The sequence below is a fragment of the Electrona antarctica genome (assembly GCF_951216825.1).
Source record: "Electrona antarctica genome assembly, chromosome: 4".
NCBI classification, from domain to species: domain Eukaryota; kingdom Metazoa; phylum Chordata; class Actinopteri; order Myctophiformes; family Myctophidae; genus Electrona; species Electrona antarctica.
The window spans coordinates 52,775,643-52,788,370 of record NC_136809.1 but is presented as its reverse complement, the minus strand read 5'-3'; positions in this window follow the sequence as shown (position 1 = coordinate 52,788,370).

The window sequence follows — 12,728 nt, the reverse complement described above, 5'->3', positions numbered from 1 at the left end:
ATCCAAGCTAATAGAAACGGCAGGCTTTCTTTTCCTGAAAAGTTGCAATGCAAAAGTTGAAGCCATCGTTTTCACGATAATAAAAATCTAAATATAGTTTAAAACAAATCTTGTTTAAAAAAAGAATCTGCCTAATGATGATGTCACTGGTGGACGGGTGTCCGAACTGCCCAGACACAGACTGAGTAGGAAAAGAATGGTGGTGTTTTATCATGAACATTAGTGAGGACCAATTATAGGAAGAGAAGTTGAAAAGTGGTGAAGTGGTCCTTTAACAACATGTTAATTAGTTGAGTTATTTCTGAGGGGGAAAAAAGCTGATGAGCATCTCATTACATATAAGTCAAGATGATGTGAAGCTAGGGTGTGCAGTGGAAATGTGCATTCTTCCATTGAATTCAACACAAATAACTTAATGTGCTCAAGTGCAATAACAGAAATAGCCTAGAAAAACGCTGTTTTATAATAATATGAATACTGTCTTGAATAATATCTCATCGTGATTAAAACTCAGAAAGATGCCTGATATGCTGGTGAATGGTCAATAAAATAATTATTACATATTCTTTTGTCAATTAGGCTACTGCATGACGTTTTCAGGAAAATAAATAAATTAGTACAAATCATCTTGAAGGGCTCTCCAAAATTCCATCATAAACTGGTTATATCATAATATTATTTATTGTAATATAACTAAACATACCGTGGGTTTTATTACATGGCATGTCGTGCCTTGCTATATTAGAATCAGTACATTATCTATTAGTTAGTTAGTTATTTCCCAGCTACAACATTTCACAAGGTAATTTAAATGCTTATACTAGTAGTAATCCTACTTATTAACCCATTCTGGGCGGGAACCCCTTTTGGTGTTTTAACTAAGCATTATGTTATACTTTAGCTATTGAAAAATAGCAGATCTACAAGCTCATAGCGCGCCACCGAGTGGCGCGCTACGAGCTTGTAGGTCTGCTATTTTTTTTAAATCGTGAAAATGCGGCACACATCTTTGAATATATATTCTTTCAGAAGACTTTTTTTTTATTTCGACGTCAGGCCTAAGTGATCCCTGAGGGCACTTGGCCCATCCTAATGAACGGTTAGCCACTGAACAACAGCGCCCAGGGCTCAGAGCTCAGCTCCAGCTCTGTAAAGCCACTGTCTTGGTCATGACTCATGGGCTGTGACACGAGTATGGGTGATAATATACCGAGGAACATTGTTCCATTCAATTATTTCCTTAACTAGGGCTACGGTGATAAGCTTACTTTTAGGAATATCTAAATCGGAAAGAAAATGCAGATGAATACTGATTTTTAGTGATGGGAGATTAGATTTTCAGATTTCAGATTTGTATTGCCCCTTGAGGTGCATCATCTCATTTTCAAGAGGGACCCATAAACATACAAAATACAGAAAAGCATACTGTACACAAATACACAAAACATGCAGTACACAGATACAAACATATATACAGATACATACATATATACACAAATACCTTGCTCACCCTCTTCCTCCTACACCACCAACCACCACATAATACAGAATTAATCGGCAAACACATCGGTATCGGGCAATTTTAGTTGTTTTTAGATTAATCGGCATCGGTTCGATTAATCAATCAGACCGATTCATTCTTTACAGATAAACAAGCAACAAAGTAACAGCTTGAACAGATCTACAAGCTCACAATATTAAATATAAAGGTATTAAAGTTAAATCTGACTTGACTAAGCCTGCAGTGCAGACACCCTGTTACATGTATTTTTCAGAATGGACAAAATTGTTATAATTTTTCAGTACAGAATGAGATCATATCGACATCGGTAATATCGGTTATCGGCCATAACAGCAAATTATATCGGATAACGATATCGGCCAAAATGTCTCATCGGCACATGCCTACTGATTTTATTCAAAGTTTCCATTAGTGTTATTTGAAAACGGTAGCTGTTGGATATGGTTCAAAAGGACTGTATTAGCAGGGACTAGTTCCGTGTAGCTGTGAGTCATTCGCCCATGGGGCGTCGTAAATATGTCAGTTTACTGTAGTTGTAGGCACAGGCATATATACCGGCATGGCATATGGGAATGAAGATGGTACAGTACTGAGTGCGAATGACAATGTGCCAATGTGGTTCTGCAATAAATACAGATAATAATAAGTATATGAGTACATGACAGTAGCGGTTTATTGGATTATTTGCCATCCAACATCTTAAAAAATGTTGTCCCAATGTTGTGTTATCCTCCTGTTCTGACTGTTACTAAGCCAATCTCAACAATGTAAAAAAAACTCCGCTCAGAGTCATCAGTATTGGAATGTTTAGACAACTAAAGTATTCGGTTTACATACAAATTATTTGCCATCCAACTTCTCAAAATGTTGCCCCAATGTTGTGTTATGCTCCTGTTCTGGCTGTTACTAAGCCAATCTCAACAATGTAAAAAAAACTCCGCTCAGAGTCATCAGTATTGGAATGTTTAGACAACTAAAGTATTCGGTTTACATACAAATTATTTGCCATCCAACTTCTCAAAATGTTGCCCCAATGTTGTGTTATGCTCCTGTTCTGACTGTTACTAAGCCAATCTCAACAATGTAAAAACCACTCATCAGTATTGGAATGTTTAGACGGCTAAAGATAGTACTATAAAAAAGCCACTCAATCTACCAGACAAGGAAATTATTTCCACTTGGCAAACATTGAGCTGTTGGACAACTTAGAGTATAGAGACGGCACCGGATTTCTCCTCCCATCCACTTGCATTAAGTTGCTCAAAAGCGCATGAGGCGATTTCACTAAGCCCCACGGCCAATGGGATACTAAGCCCGCTCTCCTCTCCCGGCCTCACCGCACCAAGACTAGAGACCGAAAAGTGCAAACACGACTAAAGCAAGCTCCACTAAAGGCCCAAACCACAGCAGCTGCAACTCCTTGCAACTACTCGCAACTCTACTTGCAAGTAGTTGCATGTTGCAAGGAGTTGTATGGAGACCCTCTAGTGTGGTTAGGGCTTTAGGTACAATATGCAAGAGAATGGAATGCAAGCATGATGTATAATCATAACTTGAGTCATTTCTTGTTTTTTTTTACTATTTTGAAAATAATTTTTCAATACGTCAAATAGCCGATCTACATCGACACGTTGCGAGCTTGTAGATGGGCTTTTAAAAAAAAATAAGTTTAGCAATAAGGGGTAAGTGAGTTTAACGTTGTTTAAAACCCATTTTGGGCGGGAACCCCTTTTGGTGTTTTAACTAAGCATTCTGTTATACTTTAGCTATTGAAAAATAGCAGATCTACAAGCTCATACGAGCTACGAGCTTGTAGATCTGCTATTTTTGAAAAATCGTGAAAATGCGGCACAAATCTTTGAATATATATTCTTTCAGAGCGAGTTTTATTTTATTTCGACGTCAGGCCAAAATGGGTTAACGTCAAGGCCAGAAAGTGGGTTTTTGCCACTCAGTAGGTGTTCCCGCATAACTTCCGGGCATGATGATGATGATGATGTCACATACTGTACATACCCTCTCTATAAGGTACAGTAGGGTGGTTAACTGCCTCATTTTATTGCAACTGTAACCCGGCACCTTATGGTTGTCTCTGTGTCTCCATTGACCTTTCTTGAAACTGAATATGTTGGGAGCTTCTTTTACCACAAAGAATTTCACCCACTCTTTTACACCTGTAAAACTTGCGACTTGTTGACAATAAATCAAGTAAGTACACATAGTCCTCCTGACACTGTAGACATCTTCAACTGGATGATGCATGAGGATTTTGAACTTGAGTTTGAGTTTGAACTTCCGCATGAGCGAACAAATGTACATACCATAATGTCTTTCAATGAATATTCTGTAAATGTGCAGCAAATATATATGAATTATGAATGAATACCGGTATACACGTTATGTGACAATGTACATGTCCTGATGTAAAAATGCATGTCTTAGATTTAGAATACAAATATTTGATTTGGTAATAAAATAAGCCTTTTGCATACAAGCGACTATGCGGGCTGTTATTTTGTCATCAACTCCCATTTTTGACCACCCCTTAACTTTTGAGTCAGAAAAATAAACATGTATTTCCAGCTACACGGAAAGTTTTCCAGTTTTAAGATGACAGCGGACACACAACCTGTTGTGGACCAAGTGACCAAGTGAAAAAAGTGGGAGGTCAATGCTAACCTGTAGCACCTGTGAAACTAACATACTTAGGAAGGAACCTGCTGTATTCTATAAGGCCTCATTCACACCTACAGTTGGAGGCCATCGATATTGTCCTTTTCTTTTTGCTGAGGTTTGCGTGATCTGCGCAAAAGGACAGTTAACCCATTTTGGGTGGGAACCCCTTTTGGTGTTTTAAACATTATGTTATAATTTAGCTATTGAAAAATAGCAGATCTACAAGCTCATAGCGCGCCACCGAGTGGCGCGCTACGAGCTTGTAGGTCTGCTATTTTTGAAAAATCGTGAAAATATTTATTTCAGAAAACTGGAGGATTTAGAAGGATTTTTTTTAAATTTTGAGGTCAGGCCTAAATGGGTCAAATGATAAGGGACAATATCGGTGGCACCCAACTGTAGGAAGGAACCTGCTGTATTCTATAAGGCCTCATTCACACCTAAGACACCCTTGTGTCCATGTGTCTTCTGTGTGTCATGGCCGCCTCAATGTATTTCCAATGGGAGTCCCCGAAAGGGTCCATTTGGTTTCATTGTACACTCTCTCATGAGTTAAATTATTGTTAATTAAACATCTGCATTACTTAATTTAGAAGTAGTCTACTCTACAATACTTGTTAATTTGATCAACATATTTCAACAACATATTTCTCTCCTTTTTTTTTTTTTAATGTTCACAAACAACACACACATTCCAAATCAAGACAACCAAAGAACATTCAGAACAAAACAAAAAATACAATCATCCAGACAAGACAGGTTGGCTAGTCAGGCGACAGCTATTCAGGTTCAATCGGGGGCACAAGTGTAAGGCGGTCAACATGAGATAGAAAAGGCTGCCATGCTCTAACCTGTTATCTCTCCTATATGGTACCAACCATCAATACAGCATTGTGGAAAAAACTAAAAACATTCTTTAGTTTTGGGTCTGCAGAGCTATAATTCCAGGGCTGGACTGGCCACAGGACCGCCATGATTTATTTATTTTTGACAGGCAGGCAGGCCAATAGGCGGCAGGCCACCAGGAAAGGTCCGGGCGTGCTGCCATTCTGCCAGTGCCATCATGATAATTTCACTGTACCTGTATCAGTGAGTGACAAATAAACCCTCTACAAAGGGTTGTGTAGTTGTCTGTTGGTTTGTATCATTTATGTTGTTCTGTAAAAGTGGTGGTATTAGGGCTTGTTTGTTTGTGTGTGCCTCGACGGAGCGGGCGGTAGAGTTTCTGCTATCTGCGCGCTGGTTGTGGTGGGCCGGTCTGGGCCAAATTCACGCGAAAATGACCGGGCCGAATTTTTGTCCCAGTCTAGCCCTGTATAATTCTCATCATATGGTGGTCCGTTTGCTCAAGAAACAGAGTAAATAATAGGCCTTGACATGAAAAGGATTCAAAAGCATGCTATGACCATGCGACATGGCATATAGGTTATTGGAGTTCATTACACATGACATGACGTGACATGACGTGACATTGAAGAAGCTTGAGATGATTAATAGGTCGAGTCGTCAGCTGTTGGGTTAGTTAGGGTAAAGGAACTTGAATGTGGACTTTGTCTATTTGTGTAAGTTTGTTTAATTGTATGTTATGTATGTGTGTATATACGGGTATACAACATGACATTTCTATTTCCCTTTTCTTTTCTTTTGTCTTGTCTTGTTTGTTTTGTGTTCATGGACATATCCTATTGATAACTGATTTATTTGTATGTACTGCCATTTGTGTGTGTGTGTGTGTGTGTGTGTGTAGGGTAAAATATGTGAATAATTGTTGTATGAATATTTTTTGTCAAATAAGAAAATTTAAGAAACATATTGAATGTGATCCTGGGATTGATCCTGGAACATTCAAATAAAAAAATAACCCTATTTATGATCTATATATAAAACACCTTTCTTAAAGCTTCCTCAAGCACCACCACTTGTTTTATCCATAATAAATAATGTGGAACACAAGACGACGACAAAAAAGTGCATTTAGCAGGGCATTCCATAACACAAAAGCTATAGCTGGCTTCAACTGGTATAGCAAGGGAGACGCCGCGATGGGACAGACGGATAGATACCGTGTGGGAGGAGGAGGAGGAATATGCAGTTATTTGCATACAATGTAGTGTGAATGACAGAGAACAGTACACTCCCATTGTGGCACGTTTCTTAAGAAGTCAATCTGTGCCACTTGAACTGGTTCTTCCAAGTTCTTCCCCTAACCCCAAGCTGCCTCCCCCCCCTCCCACTTAACACATTGAGAGCCCACGCAATACTGCCCAAAATCACTTTCACCTAGAAAATCCATTCACATTTTTTATAATTCAGCTGACTGTGGAGACACATGCTGGAACTTTTTACTTTGAAATGTTTTATAGTTTCTGAGTTATTTAATTTAAACGCCAAATGCATTCTCAATGGCGAAAACACAAACTTTGGCACCACGTGTAAAAAAAAGAAAAAAAAGAAAGTGTTTAGATTTTTCTGAATTTTTTTCTGAATTTTTTGAAAGACGTCCACAGACGTCTTGGGCTATGCACGTGCGGTAATACCCAGGACGTCCACAGACGTTTTGGGCACAAAATGTGTTAATCAATAACCCTGCACCCTCCTCCGCCTATCATTCCTCTTTGTTTCACGACAATTATATAAAGGCACAAAAAACAAACAATTATACAGTTATGTGTGATTGTAATCCACACACACAAGTGCAATATGGATTGTATGTATTGCATGAGGCCTAAGGGCCTTTTTTCAGTTGCCGCCCCGTCTCTGTGCGACTCACTTCCAAGTAACTCGCACATCAAAGCAGCCTCCAACCTCTTCAACAGATTATTTTAAAACCGCGCTCTCAAAAACAACATATTTAAGAGTGCCATTGCCCCCTATAATCCCTAAACATTTGAGTTGTTAAACCATTGTAACTGTTTCAGCACCTACATTTGTTTTGTTTTATATTTGTTTTAATAGTTATCTACAATGCACCAATTTCACAAAGTCAAGTTAAAATGGGTATCTGTATAATGAAGATGTAGATTCAGTCTTGTTACTTTTTAACCCATTCTGAACGGGAACCCCTTTTGGTGTTTTAAGAATTATTTTATACTTTAGCTTTTGAAAAATTGTGAATAATGTGGCGCAAATCTTTGAATATATATTCTTTCAGAGCGAACATTTTTAACTCAAATAATGTGCTTCTGTGGGGTCCCTGGAACTACATATTTTGAGATGGGGGCCGGGGCCAATTACAGATAATTCTGGGGGTCATTGACCTGAACCACTGACATAGAAATAGAAGGATAGGATTTAGAAGACATTTATAAAATCGTCCTCAGGTCAAAATGGGAATAGTTAATCATATCAAATTGTTAAATTAGTTTTGAAAAGCACAGTCAAGGGATGCAAGGGTCGTGGTAATGTAGCCTACTTTTATTTATTATTAGTACCACTCAAAATCCATACAGCAGCTATTTCACTTTACAAATGTGGGCCAACACTAGAGTAATCCGAGTTCCCAGAAGTGTTTCCCAGCTCCCGCAGTAACAACGGTAGAGTATCTAAAATCTAAAACGGCAATAAATAGTATCTAAAATGGCAGCGAGCCAGCTCATATTTATCATCAGATGCTTTACACCAGCCTGCAACCTTTTTGAAATGAAGCTGTGCCATATTTGTCAAGACATTCAGTGTGGCGTGTCAACATTCATTTTAATGACACCACATAACAAATTCCAACATATTTTTGATTGACCACGAACATAACCTTTTTAACGATCATTAGACTCAGAGCAATAATACATCTCCCAGACTCACTCCGCAGTCAGAGTTCTGAAGAGGTGGGTTTTCAATCTTCCGCCGTAGTCTGAAAACCCACCTCTTCAGACTCAACCATGGCCCGTAGCACTTGCCCTAGCCTAGCCCCCTTAGATAGCACTTTATGTAGACTTAGGTAGTATTTGTAAACAGACTTATAGCTTGTTACGTAGACAGCACTAGAATTGCATTTTTATGTAGTCATAGCACTTTATAGTACACATGTATAATATATAATATAGTATAGTATGTATAGTTCACATAGATACTCCACTGTTACGTTCTTAGTTTACGCTTGAGTCATAACTACTTTTTATGTGATGTATGCCATGCTTTTGTTATTTGTTTTTGTTATTGCTTAATGTAAGTCGCTCTGGATTAAGAGCGTCTGCTAAATGCCTAAATTGTAAATTGTAGTTCAGAGTTTGAATGATATGTAGAATTATGTGCAGCATGTAATTTCCATACAAAATGTGAGGGACTTTATTTTATTTGACTTTTTTTTTTTAAATAGTTTATTTTAAGCCAAAAATGCCAGCGATCACCGTCCTTTGTGCCAATGTTGGCACCGGTGGCAAAGGTTGCCTGCCCTACCCCAGGGGTTCTCAACCCGTGGGTCGCGACCCCTCGGGGGGTCGCCAAATTATTTTAGGGGGTCCCCAAATTATTTTCAAAAAAAAAAAAGAAAAAAAAATATTTTCACGATTTTTCAAAAATAGCAGACCTATGCTAAAGCTCGTAGCTATGAGCTTGTAGCTCTGCTATTTTTCAATAGCTAAATTATAACAATGCTTAAAACACCAAAAGGGGTTCCCGTCCAAAATGGTTTAAGGTTATTGTAGCAGTCAATTTATATTGGGGGTCGGGAGGGGGCGGTGCGGGGGTCCCGAGACATTGCCAAAGCATTTCCGGGGGTCCCCGGCCAAAAACGTTGAGAACCCCTGGCCTATACCCTAAGCTTTACACACTGCAGTCAGACTTTGCATAAGTTACTATAGTTCTGTTTGCAAGGATGCCACTGCACTGCGTCTGACGCCCTGGGGCCTTATCACATTTGTTGTCAACCTGTGGGCCGTGAGGTGTGGGGGGGGATAATGACTTTGAAAACCTTTTTAATAAGAAAAAGACCATAACTGCATCAAAATTACTCAACAAGCTGGTCAAAAATTGGCAAAATTGTCAAATAATATTAGAGAGAAAATATGAAAATAGTCGATCTACAATACAATATTAATCTGTGGAACAGAGTCAAATGATTATATAATGCTTCAACTCCTAAATTCCATGTGCTTATCAGGGAGGGTCCCCAGTTCAAATGATTGTTTTGGGGGGGGGTCCCCAGTTCAAATGATTATTTTGGGGGGTCCCCAGTTCAAATGATTGTTTTGGGGGGTCCCTAGTTCAAATGATTGTTTTGGAGGGTCCCTAGTTCAAATGATTATTTTGGGGGGTCCCCAGTTCAAATGATTATTTTGGGGGGGTCCCCAGTTCAAATGATTGTTTTGGGGGGTCCCTAGTTCAAATGATTGTTTTGGAGGGTCCCCAGTTCAAATGATTGTTTTGGGGGGTCCCCAGTTCAAATGATTGTTTTGGAGGGTCCCCAGTTCAAATGATTGTTTTGGAGGGTCCCCAGTTCAAATGATTGTTTTGGGGGGTCCCTAGTTCAAATGATTGTTTTGGGGGGTCCCCAGTTCAAATGATTGTTTTGGAGGGTCCCCAGTTCAAATGATTGTTTTGGGGGGTCCCTAGTTCAAATGATTATTTTGGGGGGGGTCCCCAGTTCAAATGATTATTTCGGGGGGTCCCTAGTTCAAATGATTATTTTGGGGGGTCCCTAGTTCAAATGATTATTTTGGGGGGTCCCTAGTTCAAATGATTATTTTGGGGGGGGGGGGGGCCCTAGTTCAAATGATTATTTGGGGGGGGGGGGGGGTCCCCAGTTCAAATGATTATTTTGGGGGGGTCGACAGACTGAAAAGGTTGAGAATGAGAACCATTGCCTGGAACCATTTTGTGAAGAATGAATTAATTCTTCCAAAAACGATGTAATAATTCCCATCATCCCAAGGAGATCTAAATAAGTGAGATTACAATGAATTCTGATTTTTAAAGCAACCGTGTGTACAGAACTCGACTGCATGATCTAATTCTAAGATGCTGCAGGGAGTACAATATATAAATATATAAATATGATTATTTTTATAGCACTATGTAACTTTCCACTTCTACCCCGGTTTTGAACTTGGTTTCCTGGTTAAGGGCTGACCATTGAGCTAACAAGAGAGCTTGCCTGCCCGTTTTGGGGATACATTGAATCTTGACCTTCAGGTCAGCATGTGTGTCAGATCCTGTGTCTAGGTGAGACACGGCATTTGACGAAGATCTAAATGTCTCAATAGAAGAGCAGGTCGACAAAATGCAACCAAACTCCAAAATGATATAAAGTACACAATGGACACATTTAAAATGTATTCCTAAAAAAGTTACATAGCGAGGCTTAAAATGAATTGTATGGATGTGCCAGGGAACAGAGGACATAAATCACACTGTTGGCGTCACATTCTTTGCAGGACAGCAGTGTCACCATGAGACATCAATTTGAGCACCGCAACCAATTAAAAATAAATGAAACCCCCTCCGCAAATGACTCATGCTTTTAATACGCGACTCGTTCCTTTTTCACACATTATGTTAAATGTATGCGACTGGAGCGAACTTGCTTCCTCATGCCTGCATGCTGTGGTGAACAGATATACGGGGCCTGAACCTGAACCACACCCAGCAGAGATACCCACAGCTGCGGTGTGTTAACAATCGTACAAAAGTGCCCCGGGGCGCAATAGCTTGCCTCGTGGGACAGACAGCTAGTACAGCCAGGCATCCTGTTCATCTGCTTTCTTTGCGAAAAGGAGATATACAGCATTCTCACAACAATACCGACTCCTCCCTTCCCTTTCATTCTGGTTGAGGTCCCCCACCCTGGTGTGACGCGCTCCATGTGACACTGACTGCACGCAGCGACGGCATGATCAGGTGCGATTCCACCAATCCCCGTGTGCAGCTGTGAAGATGTACAGTTATGAAGGTTACGCATTCTTTGGCCACAATGGAACTAAAATTAGACGAAAACCTGCAGTACACCCAAGATGCCAATCACTAATATACAAACAAACAAAATTGCACGAATAGACAAAAAAAAGATTAGATTGAGTCCGACTTCCTATTTCTGGAAGGGCGTTCAGCCTAGCGATTGCGAAAGATGTGTGACCTTAACATTCGATAAGATGTGTTGTGGATTAGTCATTTGACCATAATCAACCAACCTCATCTCATCTTGCTACTGATAGAAGTGTTATTAGACTGTGTTGAAAACCGTTCAAAATATTTGCTTCATACTATACCTCCAAGAAGTCATTTAGAAAAGGTTTATATAATATGCTCCTTTTTGTATGATTGATGGTAGTGCTTCTTAGATCTGGTGTGAAAAGCCAGACACTTGCCTTTACATGACACAATGGTCTCCATGTCAGACACTTGCCTTGCCTTTGTGTGTGTGTGTGCGTGCGTGCATGTAGGGCTGTGTGATGCGTAGTGCAGTAGAACTGTAGTAGTGCTTGTAGTTAGTGCATGTTGTCACATCACATCGATTCTAACAAGAAATAGGCCTACATTTGAGGCAGCAATAGTCAGAAAGGAAATTATATTAGTTTAGGTTATTATTTTACTGTTAAGATAAATGTTGTTCTTTAGGTGTGTGTGTTTGTTCACAAACATGAATCATGCTGTACTGCATTTCATGATTTGTATAGTGATGTTTTTGCCTGGACCCCAGGAAGAATAATCTCCACTACGGTGTAGACTAATGGGGATCCTTAATCAACTAAACTAAACTAAACTAAACACTCAGGTTATTTGTGTCATATAACATCATAAAACGGTTTGCTACACTCTTGCTCTAAGCAGTAAGCACGCACAACAGAGCTGAATCCATGTAAATGGTGCATTTAATTAATTAAAGCGCTTATATCCAAAGCGCCACACACACACACACACACACACACACACGTATAGAAGTGAGCCAGGCCAGCTCATATTTAGCACAGATGCTTTACAAACCGAAGTCAGACTTTGTCTGCATAAATGACTACTGTCATTCTGTTGGCAGGGATGCCACTGCGCTGATCAGGTGCGATCAACCAATCCTTGTGTACAGTGCAGTGCAGCTGTTGATGTATTATGAAGGTTACAATCTTTGGCAACTGAACAATGGAACTAAAGTTAGATTAAACTTGCAGAGAGTACCCAAGATGCAATCACTAATATACAAACAAGCAACTAGTATAAATAGACAAACGATTAGATACGAGACATTCCTATGTCTGGAAGTTACGTTCAGCCTAGTACCCATTGTGAGAAATGACTGCAAATGTCTGACCATAAAATTCCCATGATAGTGTGTGATGGATGTTTTGTGGATAGTAATTTGACCACGTCAACCAATCTTTAACCCATTTTGACCTAAGAATTTTCAATAGCTAAAGCATAACATAATGCTAACACCAAAAGGGGTTCCCACCCAATATTGGTTTAAATATATTTTTAAAAATAGACATTGGATTTCAGCTTGCTACCGAGTAGAAACATGAGACAGCGGTGAAACAGCTCAGTTGCATTCTGGTGAAAAAAAAATAATGTAGTTTTCTCATCATACTATATCGGAGCTAACGTACTA